This window comes from Myotis myotis, unplaced genomic scaffold, assembly GCF_014108235.1.
Source record: "Myotis myotis isolate mMyoMyo1 unplaced genomic scaffold, mMyoMyo1.p scaffold_m19_p_5, whole genome shotgun sequence".
Lineage (NCBI taxonomy): Eukaryota > Metazoa > Chordata > Mammalia > Chiroptera > Vespertilionidae > Myotis > Myotis myotis.
Genome location: NW_023416357.1, coordinates 1,830,635 through 1,844,818, shown reverse-complemented (window position 1 = coordinate 1,844,818; position 14,184 = coordinate 1,830,635). Strand labels below are relative to the sequence as shown.

The 14,184-nt window shown below is 45.9% G+C and overlaps 1 long non-coding RNA gene across 1 annotated transcript; it reads right to left on the bottom strand.

The window, feature by feature from the left end:
• Positions 1–5,094: 5,094 nt before the first annotated feature.
• Positions 5,095–14,184, bottom strand: LOC118656956. The gene is made up of 3 exons (XR_004967775.1): positions 11,950–14,184; positions 7,398–7,674; positions 5,095–6,366 (listed from the first exon to the last, which is right to left on the bottom strand). It is a non-coding gene; the product is annotated as an uncharacterized LOC118656956 (long non-coding RNA).

The following is a 14,184-nucleotide window of genomic DNA, read 5'->3' as shown; positions in this document are numbered from 1 at the left end:
AACAAAACAGGGCCCCTGTTCACAAAAGGCCCCTCATGGCGGGCGTCACCCCAAAAGCACTCACCCACGGCACCGAGCAGCCCCGGAGCGAACCTGTGCGCCGGGCCTCTCTCCGAAGTGCTGGGAGCCGCACCTGCTCCCTCCGGCGCCGCCCGCATCGCCCGCCCGCCCGTGGCCATAATTAACCTCAGTGGAAACACACGATGCCAGAGCAAAGGCCGGAGCGAGTCACTCCATGAGCATCTCAGCTCTGCTCATGGTCCTGCCCCTGGACACGTGCGCTCAACCGCAGCAGCTGCAGCCGGAGCCAACGCGCCGGCCCAGAAGCCGGTCAGCCACAGAGGGGCGAGCGGGAGAACGGTGCATGGAGCCAGCCAGCAGGGTGTCCCCTGAACCCCGGGACGTAGGGGACATAGCCATCCGCAGCCCAGCCTGCTCGCTGCCTACCAGGAGGGGCCGTCTGACCTGGGATTTCAGAGCCCAGAGACGAAGAGGGAGGCCATGGCCACAGCTGGACCAGCTGGGGCTGTGCGTGTCGTGTCCATAGGCGCTGCGAGCCGCGCTCACACACGAATGGGAATGCCGTCGGCGGCAGCATCTCCTCGAACTGGGGACGAAAGCAAATACTCAGCATGAACGAGGGACACGCCACGTGGGCCTCCGCTGGGTGTGGAAGCCCCTCCAGGACTGAGGATGGTGGAGGCGCTGGTGCTGCGGCTCGTGGGCCTGTTTCCGCATCCCCATCACTTTTCCAGGACACACGTCCGGGCCCTCGGCTACCGCGGCCTTCGAAATGCTGTTCCCCCCGAAAGCCTCGCTGGCCTCGCTGGCCTGGTCTCGGCGGTGAGCTCCCGGCGGCCATGTGGCCTGGAGGCTCCATTGTTCGCTACCTGAGCGGGGCTTCTTGCCCGCCCCCCACCCCCCCCCATAGACTGTGCTAGTCTGTGGAGATGCAAACAGCAGATGACACTCAGAATAGAGTCCTGGGAGGTGCACACAGGGGCCTCTGTAGCACGATCCGCACTTGTCCCTGGCGGAGTGGCGATCCGACGGGCAGATAGGAGATCCAGACTGTGATGCGAGGCCAGACTGACTGCTGGCCCTTCACGTGGGCCTAAGAACACTTATCTCCTCCTCCCCAGCTCCTTCTCGGGTTGCAGCGAGACCTGGGGAGACGTAAATATGTAAGGAAAACCCAAGGCCATACTCACAGGTTATCCTTTCAAAAGGCCAGCGCTGCTCAGCAGCCTGATCACGGGCTGATTCAACGTTTTATTCATAAAGAAAAGGCCGATAGCCAGAAAAGGCAGCTCCCTGTGCCTGGAGATGGCGGGAGGCACCGCATAGACTGATCTTTTTGTTCTGATTCGCAGTGTGTGGGCTTGGGCTGTGTGCAGGGCTCCTCGGGCTCTCGCTCCCAGCCCCCAGGCCAGCCCTAACCCAGATTCCTGCTGAAGAAGCCCTTTCTGGGGCGGGCGTGACATAGGAAACCTCAACAATGGCTGCTGGTGTTTAATGTGCATTCAACACCCACGACCAGACCAGGCTCTCTACAGACGTCCAGCTGGCATCTTACTAGAACTTTCTGGGGGAAACACTGGCCGAACGCTCAATGCTTTCAGCTCTTGTGAGAATAACAAGCACACACATTCCTCACGTGTCTCCAATTGCTTCCCGGAAGGCAGTGCAATGTTCTGCTTCTTCCATTAAAAGCAGTCATCAGCCCTGACCGGTTTGGCTCAGTGGATAGAGCATCAGCCTGCGGACTGAAGGGTCCCAGGTTCAATTCCGGTCAAGGGCATGTACCTTGGTTTCGGGCTCGATCCCCAGTAGGGGGTGTGCAGGAGGCAGCTGATCAATGTTTCCCTCTCATGGATGTTTCTAACTCTCTATCCCTCTCCCTTCCGCTCTGTAAAAAATCAATAAGATACAATTTTTTTTTTAGTCATCAACATAAGACACCCTGAAACACATGATTTATGGAACTTCTTTAAACATTCGACTAAGCCACTAGTAGATTGAGCCTGGGGAGGAGAGAGAGTCACCGTATTAAAATATATTTTTGTGTTGTTGTTTTTTGTTTGTGTGTTTCAGAAAATGTGTAGTATCATTAGAAATAAGACTCACTTTCAAACTGTACAATGTTAGTCCTGGTTTGGGTTGTCTTTCTCTTCCTCAGGACTCAAGGTTGGAGCCTCTGACGGGGGAAGCCAAGCCGCCCCGTCTCCTGCCGTGGTCCCACCAGGAAAAGGAGGAACGCAGGGCTACAAGCCTACCATTCGGCCAGAGCGCGGCTGAAGGCGCGCGACCCGGACCCGGGGCCCTGCCTCCTGTCCCTCCCCGCTCCTGGCAACCAGATCTGCAGCCCAGCTCAGAGCCCAGTCAGAGGCTGGCCCTGGTACTCCCCACCATGGACGTACACCAAAGCATTAATAACCATTATCTCTGGGTGGTGAGGAAACACATGATTTCAATTTTCTCTCCTCTCTTTCCCAAGTGTTCTGCAGGAACACATACGACTTCTGTGCTCAGGGAAGGACAAAGGTTTGGGGTTTTGCCTAAAGCCCCTGCGACATACCGTTACCATCCCCCTAGTTCTGCTGCAGTAAGTTCTCCCTTCTCTTTTCCAGGTCGAGGCTGGTGAAAAGGAGCTCTCCACCACGAAGCAGGCCCAGCTCTAAAGAACAAATTCTAAGAGACATTTTTTAAAAGGTTTAAAAATCTTGTGTGACATTAAAAAAAAAGAAGCTAGATTTTGAAACCCGATCCTTTATAACAGAAAGAGGAAGAGAAGTGGCTTATTAATGATGCAAAGCATCCCAATTCTCATCGCACCACGAATTGGAAAATAGAAATCGAAGCCACAAAGAGGGGAAGGCAGGCCACGAGAAATTAGGCCCTAGCCCAGTGGTTCTCAACCTTCTGGCCCTTTAAATACAGCTCCTCATGTTGTGACCCAACCGTAAAATTATTTTCGTTGCTACTGTTATGAATTGTAATATAAATACCTGATATGCAGGATGGTCTTAGGCGACCCCTGTGAAAGGGTCCTTCAACCTCCAAAGGGGTCGCGACCACAGGTTGAGAACCGCTCCCCTAGCCCAAAACGAAATGACCTTCAGCTTGGAAGTCACCCTTCCCCCCTCCCCCCTCCCCCCTCCCCCACTCCAGGGCTTTCTGTAATTGGTGGGGAACTGCTTCCTGGAGTCACAGTGTTCACTCTCCCGGGAAACGTGTTCCCCTCTGAGATGGGCCATGTCTGGTGTGAGCAGGCTGTGAGCTGCTCTCCTTGCCACACCCACAAGACCGACGCCACTGCGCGCCCTGGAACTTCTGTACAGGAAGCGTGCAGGCTGCTGTCATCTGTTCCCTCCTTACAGAATCTCTTTGTAGAACTTTAGCTTCAAGTAGAATTTATTGCTTAAAAAAATAACACAAGATACCACTTCACACCCATGAAGATAGCTGTAATCAAAAAAGAGAGTATCGAGTTTTGACAAGAATGGGGAGAAGTGGGAACACCCATAGATTGCTGGTGGAATATGAAATGAAGTAAACAGTTTCCAAAATACTGTTCGGATAGCAATTTGGTAGCATCTCAAAAAGTTAAACATATACATATCATATGTTCCAGGAAGTCTGCTCCTCGGTGTAAAGACTCAAGATAAATGAAAGCATCTGCCACACAAAAACTTGTGTGCGTGTGTTCAAAGCTGTTATTCATAATAGCTAAAAAAATGGGAGCAACCCACATACCCATCAGCTGATGCTAGGTAAGTGCAATGTGGCCTATCCATACAACTACATACCACTTAGCCATAATAAAGGAATGGAGTGCCAATACATGCTGCAGCATGGACGAGCCTTGAAAACATTGTTCTAAGTAAAAGAATCCAGATACAGGAGGCTGTACGTTGTGTGATTGCTTTTACGTGAAATGTCCAGAATGGCCAAATCCATAGGCAGTAGGATAATGGTTGCCAAGGGCGAAGGAAAAGGAGGCATGGGAGTGGCTGCTGATGGGTCCAGAGCGTGTATATGTATATAATTGATGTCAGAGAGGGAGGGAGAGGGAGAGGGAGATAGAAACACCAATGATGAGAGAGGATCATGGATCGGCTGCCTCCTGCACGCCCCACACTGGTGATCGAGCCCACAACCCAGGCATGTGCCCTGACTGGGTATCGAATCGTGACCTCCTGGTTCTTAGGTCAACACTCAACCACTGAGCCAAGCTGGCCGGACACAGGGCTCCTTTTTACAGTAATAAAAACATTCTGGAATTAGATCCTGGTGATATTTGCACAATTCTGTGAATATTCTACAAACCACTAAATTGTACCCTTTCGAAGAGAGAATTTTATGATATGTGAATTTTACACCAATAAAGCTATATTTTAAAACTGAATTTGGAAGTTATTATTATTCTTAATGGTTATTTTCTAGTTCTGTTTGTTAAAATCCAGAGAGTTTCCACTGTCACTCCTCTAGCAATGAGCACCCTCCGCACCCAGACTTTAACCTCTAACACCATTCCCAATTGCTTAGAAAACAGACAGGGCCCTTGGAGAAAGGCTGGTTCTATGCCTGGCAGCACAGGTACAGGGTCAGGCTGTGCCAGGAAGCAAACCAACCCCCAGGATGAGCAGGATCGTGGGAAGAAGAAGCAGGCCCCTTGAAGGGACTCCCACCGGTCAAAATTGTGCAGATGCAGAAATCCCTGACTCTATGAGTACCCGTGAGTGCATAATGGTATTCTATGAGAACCGGTCTTTGAGAAAGAAAACAAAGCAAAAAATAAAAACATTTTTGTCAACATCACTTGAAATAGCCATTCAACCAACACCTTCCTTAGAAAAATACGTAAAAGGGGAAAAATAAACATGTATTCTGCCATCAGTATAAGGTTTCAGAGTAATCAATAGCCCAACTTATAAATACATATATATATATATATATCTTTATCACATATTTTTATTATATATGATCTATCTTATATAAACTATATATATTACAATTACATGTGATTAATTATAAAATATTTGAGCAGAGACATGAAGAGGGAGGAAGCCAAGGACATATCTCAAGTGAAAGGGTTTTTTTTCTCTGTTTAATACATTTTATCTTTAAAATTACAGTTGACATATAATATTATATTAGTTTCAAGTGTACAACCCCGTAATTAGACATTTCTGTAACTTACAAAGAAAAGCATGGGAACATAGTCGATAATATCGTAATCAGATGGGTGCTAGATATATCGGGGTGATCACTTCGTAAGTTATATAAAGTACAAGCTTTTCAGGTTGAAAGAGCAAAAAGGCAGCATGTGAGGCAGGAATGCGTTTGGAGACCCGTGAGGCCGCAGAGAAAGGGATGGGAATCACAGGCGAGAAGGTCCAGGCGGACTTGAGGGAAACGCCTCCAGCACGCCCCAGGCCCATGCACACGATTCTGTCCACGTCACCTGCACACAAGGCCCTTCCCCCGATTAGTGAATGCAATTACCTCCCATCACCCTCATCGCCTTCATCTCTCCATGCAGGGTGAAAAGCGGGGGTGGATGACAGCTCCGTCTGCTACCCAGAACAGACATTGCTAATTATTCACAGCCTTACCGTCCTTTTCTCCTCTCCCTACATCAAATTTACCTGGTTTTCATTCCCACCCTATAATCATAGGAAGCACAGCACAGCTGTGTCATCTTTGTCCTAAAAAGAAAGTCTTTGTTGTCTAGAAGAGACTAGAGAACCTAGGGCAGGGGTTCTCAACCTGTGGGTCGCGACCCCTCTGTCGGTCGAACGACCCTTTCACAGGGGTCACCTAAGACCATCCTGCATATCAGATATTTACATTACGGTTCATAACAGTAGCAACATGACAGTTATGAAGTAGCAACGAAAATAATTTTATGGTTGGGTCACAACATGAGGAACCGTATTAAAGGGCCAGAAGGTGGAGAACCACGGATAGGGCCTTGCGGGTTCCTGGAAGCGTGAGCAGTCTTCACTTCCTCTGGACCTCAGTGGAGGTCCCCCAGAACGCCAACCCCGGGAGCAGGAAGGCTGAAGTCCGTGCTCTGCTGGAGAGTGTGCCTCGGGGGCCTGTAGAGGGAGCGAGGCCAGAGCAGAAGGAAAGGAGCCCCCAGACGAAGCTGCATGATAGAGCGGGCACCGCTGCTGTGACTGAGTGTTCCGTCGCACAGGATGATTTGGTATTTGTTTCACGAGCACCCATCAGGGGAAGAAAGGGGAGTGTTCATCCACAGACAGCTGCTGAGGGCAGGCCATGGTTCTGTAGCCGGTGCTCCCGCCTGGATTTCTCTGATTGTTTCCTGGGGCATAGTTCTTCCAACTCCTGAATTTCCTGTAAATGAGAAGTTAGGTTAACATCTTGGTTATATTCCATTTATATCTTTTCGCTGGAATTCATCATGGGTGATATTATTCCTTTGCATTCCATTACATCAGGCCGCACCCGTAGCCGGTTGCCCACCGTAGTGATACAAAGATTAGCCTCTGGATTGGGGTGAGGGCAGCCTGGTCCCTCCATTGTGCTGTGGAGTTCACCTGAAACTAGAAAGTCATCTAGTTCCTTTGGCACCACATAAATGTCAATTTCCCCATCATTTATCTAATGTTGTTACTATCAATGGGCACTCAATTGTACTCCACCAGTTCTGTGCACCCAAGAAATACTATTTAACATACAGAGAAATGTCAGAAGTAGCTGGAAATGGACTTCTCATCTCTTCTCTCCATGCCCAATTAGGAGATGGGTTTACCCAAGACAAAGATGCCTCACAGTGTATACGAGTATCTTAATAGAGTATGTGGGCCCTTTTATCCTATCCCCATTTGAGCTTTTTTTAAAAAAATATGTTTTTATTGATTTTTAGAGAGAGAGGAAAGGAGAGGGAGAGAAAGATAGAAACATCAATGATGAGAGAGAATCATTGATCAGCGGCCTCCTGCACGCCCCCTACTGGGGATCAAGCCCACAATCCAGGCATGTGCCCTTGACTGGAATCAAACCTGGGACTCTTCAGTCTGCAGGTCAATGCTCTATCCACTGAGCCACACCAGCTAGGGCAGTCACCTCTTGATTTATCTCTCTTTAAGCCAAGTGCCAGACCTGATAGAGTTCTGCTCCTGGGATGGCACCCCAGAAGGCAGCCTTTCCCCAGGGCTGTGCCTTCCCCGTCTATCTTAAGCACACAGAATGCTTCCAAGTAAAAAATGGCTCCTGCCACCCTCTACCTGAAGTATTCCCATGGATTTCCTCTGGGAAGCCAATGAGCCTACGGTTTTTACAAGAGCTCATAGAACCTGCGCCATCAGCTTCTCCCATGTCCTTCCCTTCCACTCTTCTTCGCAAAGAGGTGCTTTGGTCATTACCAGACTTCTTTCGGTTCCTCGAGTGGTTCCTCTCTTGTCTCCCAGACTTCTGAAATCCTCTTGCACCTTTCCCAGTCACCACCTTCTCCGGGCTAACCCCTCCTCGAACGCAAGGTCTCAGCTAAATGTCACGGCGGTGGGAAGATCTTCCCTGGTCATCTCCACCACAATGCAGTGTAAGCACCTGTTTGATATCTGCCTTCTCTGTGATCCCAAAACGTCCAAGAAAGCTGCAGCAGGATTTGTCTTGTTTGCTTCTCTATCCCCATCACAGAGTCTGCAGAACGTAATAAACGTTGACTAAATATCTGTAGAAATTATGTTGATAACTAAGCCATGGATAGACTATGGGCTATTTGTGCTGGGATAGTCTGTGTGCCTCTCCTGCAGATTTTGTGAATAAACAGTAGAAAAACATTATCTGTGGAAGTATGTTGTTTAGAATAAAGTAGTAACTGCAGAGCTGTTTCTTTTATTAATCCTAAAGTACAATCCCTTCCCAAATACTGGGCTAGATAGTGTTCCTGGCTCAGCTTTGCCCTAAGTTTTGTAGAGTTAGTATCTAGAAAATGGTGATGATAATACCTATCTAGAAAGGTAGTTAAGAAAATAGAGGTGATATATTTCATGTCCCTGGTATAGAATAGGTACTCAATGCATGGCAGCTATTGTTAAATAACAAAATAATAGATAAATGCATATTAGGGTGTGTGTGTGTGTGTGTGTGTGTGTGTATACTCTTTCAAGGCAATTGCTGTAATGGTGACACTGATTAACTTGGTAAGACACTCTAGGACAGGGGTGGGCAACCTTTTTGTGAGTGCGTGCCAAAACTAGCAAAATCTCTGACTCAAAATTCTTCTGCGTGACAACCCTAATTTTTTGAGAACATGTTACGCCTACTTCATATCTCTTAAGGTGTACGTATGTGAAGAACCTTGAAGAAATAATAAAATTCATTAGAGCGACAAAAACACAGTCTATGATGATGAAAATACATTTATTTTTTAATGTATACATGTACACTGATAGTCCGACAGAAAACTTTATGACTCCGTTTGGTATGACCAGTGGGACTTTTGCTGCTGCCTCACTGATGACGGAGATTTTACATCAGGTTTCTATTTCGTGACCTTCAGAGAGATGCACGCGCTACTACTTTCATCCATCAGGCTACTCCTGTTACGAGACTTAACAAAATTCATCCCTGAGAACAAAGACTCACAAGCGTGTGTGGATGAAACCAAAACACTGGTTGAATCTAGGAAGGCAGGGAGAGCTAAGGCAGAGGCATAGAAATTGCTCTTCCCCTCTCTCGTCAATCCATGTCTATGGTCTTTAAGATAACTTGTTATGTAAAATTACTTATTTATCTAAGATGCACCTACACTGAATTTATCTGAAAAATAAAAAAGTCGATATTAAGAAAAAAATTGTAAATGGAAGATTATTAAGAGCAGGTTTCACGTGCCAGCAGAAGTTACTGGCGTGCCATGTTTGGCACGCGTGCCAGGGGTTGCCCACCCCTGCTCTAGGCTACAGAATTATTCCAGGGGGGATTCTCTGGATGAGGTCCAAAAGGTTCTTGAAAAGCAGGTAGGCTGACTGTGGTGCATGGGCAGAATCATCATCTACCTGGCAGTTGGATATTTCAAAATCAGGAGTCTTCATACGGGTCCACGGAACTCTGGAGTGTTTCGAAATGGCTATGATTTCCTTGAAACTGAATGAAAAATTTTGAGTGGGTGTGTATGTGTTTGTGTCTGTGCACTATTCTAGAGAAATGGTTCCTAGTTTTCAATAGCTTCACAGAGGAACTGCAAATAAGAAAAAGCTAGGGATCACTGCCGCAGCCTTCTTCGAGAAATCTGGTGCTCTGGCAAAAAGAAAACGTTGGCAGCGTGCTGGCTGTGTCATCTGGCTGGCCAAAGTAATGCTTTCTGCTAAAGCAAAGATGAGAAACTTGGGGCCAAAATGATCTCAACTAAATGGTTCCTCTCCACCATGCTTCCAGCTGCCCAGCATGTGGGCTGCTCACACGTGGTTGCTGCTGATTATTCTCATATCTTTACTTGCAAGGAAATTGCAGTGAAACCAGCTCAGAAAGGAATTGTTTAGCTAATGTATTGGATAACAAATAGACGAGCCCCTATATACACCAACAATTTTATATTGCTCAAGAGTGACTGCGTATGGAATATTGAGCACACATTGAACAAGGCTGCGTCTAAGTCATTCATCTGCTAGTATTCATAATGTATATATATATTCTTATCCTAATCCAAAAGCTAGCCAGGCTCGCCATGTGTTGAAACAATTTATTTCAACACTTAATGCATCATCTCTCCTGTATTTCCACATGTTGTGTCATCACCAATTGACCTCAACCCATTGTTAAATATTTAATAGCACTGTTGGATAAACAATACAAAGTAGAGTTTACTTTTGAATGTAGCATTTACATGAAAAAAAGAAAATAACCCAGAACATGCTGCAGAAGGTACAATGTGAAGGTTGGCATACTGATCCTTCTGGTGGACAGAAGAGGAGCTACCTCAGGAAAGGAAACTGGAGAGGATGACTACATCAGGGAGCGCAATGACTAATGGAAAGACGCAGGAACTCTCCCGTAGAGAGCAAAGGCAGAAAGCAGCTGCCACCCAAACGTCGGCGCAATGGACCCTCCATGTTCCCACCTCTGAGAACGTAAGCAGGATGATCAACTGCGTTGAGTGGGATTCTAGTCACATGAAAATGATGAAATAATATTCAGTGAAACACTGATCAGCAGAGGATGGTTTTTAACATTCACTACATGTAAATCTCATAGTGACAGAAGTCCTTCGTCAGAGGAGTGACTATGGTCTAAGAGAAACACCCACAGAATGCACACGGGAGACTCTGATGAGTTAGCACTCTGCTCCTGGGAGGTGTGCTCAGTACATTCTTTTTGACTGACCATAGACAACCGCCCTTGGGACACATCGGGACGAGCAGAAGCCTGCACCAGGAAATCTTTATGACCCACAGAGTTCCTTTGAGATAAAAAGCTGAAAACTGCATTTATGATCCCACTTCTACATGTTTTCCAGTGTCACTCAAAATGTAAAATGGGTCCACAAGCCATAGTTAGAAGGAATTTAAGAAAATCTAAGTAAATGGAAAGATATACCATGTTCATGGTTTTGAAAGCTTAATGCTGTTAAAATTTCAGTTCTCCCCAAATTGATCTCTCCCTGCTATAATCTCATAAAGTTATTTGTTTTTTAGAATTCAACAAATGGATTCTAATATATATATATAAATACAACCAGAATACCCAAAGCACACTTGAAAAAGAACAAAGTGGAGAAATTACATTACTTGAACTCATGACTTACTGAAAAGTCACAGAAATGAAGATAATGTGGTACTGGAATTGAATCAACAAACAGATCAATGGAACAGAATGGGGAAACCAGAAGCAGATCCACACTTAAGAGGCCTTTTGATTCCTGACGTGGGGCCAAAGGCAAAATGCGAACTGGATTTGGAATGAATTCCCCTTTGAGGAAAGATGACTAAAAGTCAATCAGAAGATGCAATGCAGCATGTCTAACTGCCTTGGGACCTTTGGGCCTACGCAAACCTAACATTTCATCTGGGGGGCAAAACAGACAAAAGACATGAGATAGGATTTTGTCAAACGAGGAAATACAGATGAAAACATGGATGATCAGACAGCCATGGTATCAGCTACTGATGGCAATACTGAATAAGGCAAGCACTTAGCAAAGAACTAATTATTACTTGTGCAAACCACTGCTACTCTATGAAAGCTAAAGTGAGGTAACAAAAGCGGAAGTGTGAAAAAGCAACTACAGCATACCAACTCACCCTCCGCCAGGACTGGCCCAGGGAGGCGGCTCTGACGTTGTTGGCCGACACGTCATTTCAGTCATGAAGTAGTGGAACACAACAGCCAATACGGATGGGCTGTGTCACCCTTTCACTGCAGTAGACAGTGGAACTGGAACTGGGGTTAAACGGGCTCAAGGTCACACCCTGATAGTTATAACCAAATAGATGAATCATTTGGATTGTCAAAGTGACCTAAAATATAGTAAACCATTTAGATGTTACCATGGACTCATGATAACATTCCTATCCCGGGGCATACTTTGAATTCCTTACTTTATGTGAATGAATGATGCTAAGCTTGAATATGCTGATACAGGTTTATGTGGATGAATGATGTTAAGCTTGAATATGCTGATACAGCTAGTGTGACATATCACAGAGGACTCCTGGAAACCCAAAGTATTTCCAAGCTTGGAGGGGAAAGTAAGGCAATAGAAGTGTCACACAGAAACAAGTAGTATCAGAAAGAAAGTTCTGTTCCTGATTGACTGACTGGGTAACATCAGGGCAACCCTGACAACAGAAGCATTCCAGTAATCCATTCATTTTTCTCAGCGCTGTACAGAAAACATATATTCTCGTGGCTTTTTAAAAACACTTCATCCCCGGGTGGTTTGGACAAAATAGATAAACATTGCTTTTACGCACTCACATTTCTTAACGTTTTTGTTCTGCAACAATTCAGCCAGGACAGACGCTCCCGCCACCCCTCCTCACATCCTCAGTCTCGCCTGTGCAGTTGCACAATGCCAATGGCCGTGACGCATTCAGTCGCTGTTTTTGTACCTAGAAGGACAAAATCTGATTTTTAAAAATGCCAGCCTACTTCTCAAGTGCTTAAATCCTGCTGTTTAATCAAGATTGAGTATTTGCATTTGAAAGTTTAATATTCACCTTGCAAAACACCTGACTTCAAAAAAGTTTGACATTCAATTTTTAAGGCAAAAAAATATAAGCTACTCAGTTCATGGCTTTCCAATTTTCCGTGTGTAACTTTTTCAGGACTGAAATTTAACCGGGTCAGTTCTGGTCTCAAGCAACCACTTTGTACGATCTCACACGTCTTTCTTGGGAGCTAGATCCCATCGTTGGCTAAACTCTAATATTTTAAATTTATAAACTTCAGAAGGAAGATCGCTTTTGAAGCTGACACACACACACAAGCACCAACCCTAGAACAGCAGCTTTTTGTGTGCTGCCCAGAAAATCAGTTACAAAGTGGTCTTATTGTGTTCCCATCATTTACATTTACTTTTTTGGCAGAGCAGAAAGGAAAAGAAGAAGTCAAGCTCGGAGGCATACAACAGAAATGAAAGAAGGCATTTTTATGTTAAAATGTGCCCTTGACATTTAGACATCGACCAACCCAATATTGAGCATCGACAGGAGATGAAACAGCCCCAGAGACTGCAGCTGTTTTCTGTGACGTCGCTGAGCAGGTGCCATGCCGCCTCAGCCACGGAAACGGGGTGGGTCTCTTGCTGATGCCCACGGAGGCCCACATGGGGCCAACGCTGACCTGCGTCTCAGTTCCTCAGATTGGCCCCGAAATACCCCCGCGCCAACAAGAGTCCTGATGACTGACCTGTGCCAATTCACAGCAGACATTCTCCCAAACAGATCAATACTATCCAAGGGGCAGCTGGAAAACAGGATGAGCCTGTCTCACTGAACAAACAGCAGGCTGCTTATTCGCAAGGGCAAGAGCCGCACCGCACTGCGTTTTCCACAGTGTGTTTGCTGGAGACTCGGCCCTGACCCGCAGAGCCGCCCTCCGGGTGAGGAGTAACCCAGCGGTGGGCCTGCTCTGATCCTGGCGCTCGCTCAGCGTGGGGGCATTTTTTTTTACATGCTTGCCTTACTTACACTGTCTTCATACTTTTTTATTCTTCTTTTTGCTCTTCTTTTTTATATCTTTATTAATTTCAGAGAGCAAAGGAGAGGAGGAGGAGGAGGAGGGGGGAGAGAGAGAGAGAGAAACATCAATGATGAGAGAGAATCATTGATTCGGCACTTTTTACAATGAGAGCCACTATGTCCGCGCGGGCCTCGCCTAGACAATCCCACGATGCCAGAGCAACTAGTCAGTGCTGTGGCTTCCGTCCAATGGCAGGCCTGAGTGTTTGGCATTGTGTAGATAAAACAGAAACAGTATTTTACTTTCTACTCATCATACTGGAATTGTGTGGACACACCTTGGATGAAATTAATTCAGAAAAAATGTTAGGACACTAGTTGTTTCTATATATAAAAACTGAAATAATTATGTGGATGAACCAAATATATTTGCTCAAACATCCAGATAGGTATTTTTTATTAACTCCCCCCCCAAATTTGCCTCTTTTCTATTTTTTATTTAATCGCATAGATACTCTCCCCCCCCCCCAAAATAAGGAGGTCATATTGTACATATCTGTGTGCTCTTTTTATATTTATATATTTATATTTGTATATGTGGACATGTAAATGAACAAGAGTTAAATCTAATAAAAACATGAAAGTTGCATCACTATTATCATTGCTACAAGGTTACAAAATATGAGGAAATTATAGTCTTTACAACAATCTTCCCAAAAGTGCTGAGAAAATAAAACTATGGAATACAATGTGACCCTACATTCCTCGAGGCACGATGACTTCATATATGACCCAGCATGAGTAAAATTTTAATGCTTCGAATGGTACTAGGGCCAAAAGCCTAACTAGAATTAGATTTTCCCGGCTTCCAGAGGCTACAGCAGATTCGGGACCAATAAATCCATTTAAACAGGGCAAACATATTCCAGTCGGAGCGGCTCAGCACTTGAGTGTGGACCTATGAACCAGGAGGTCATGGTTGGATTCTGGGGTCCGGACACAGGCCCTGGTTGTGGGCTCGAGCCCCAGT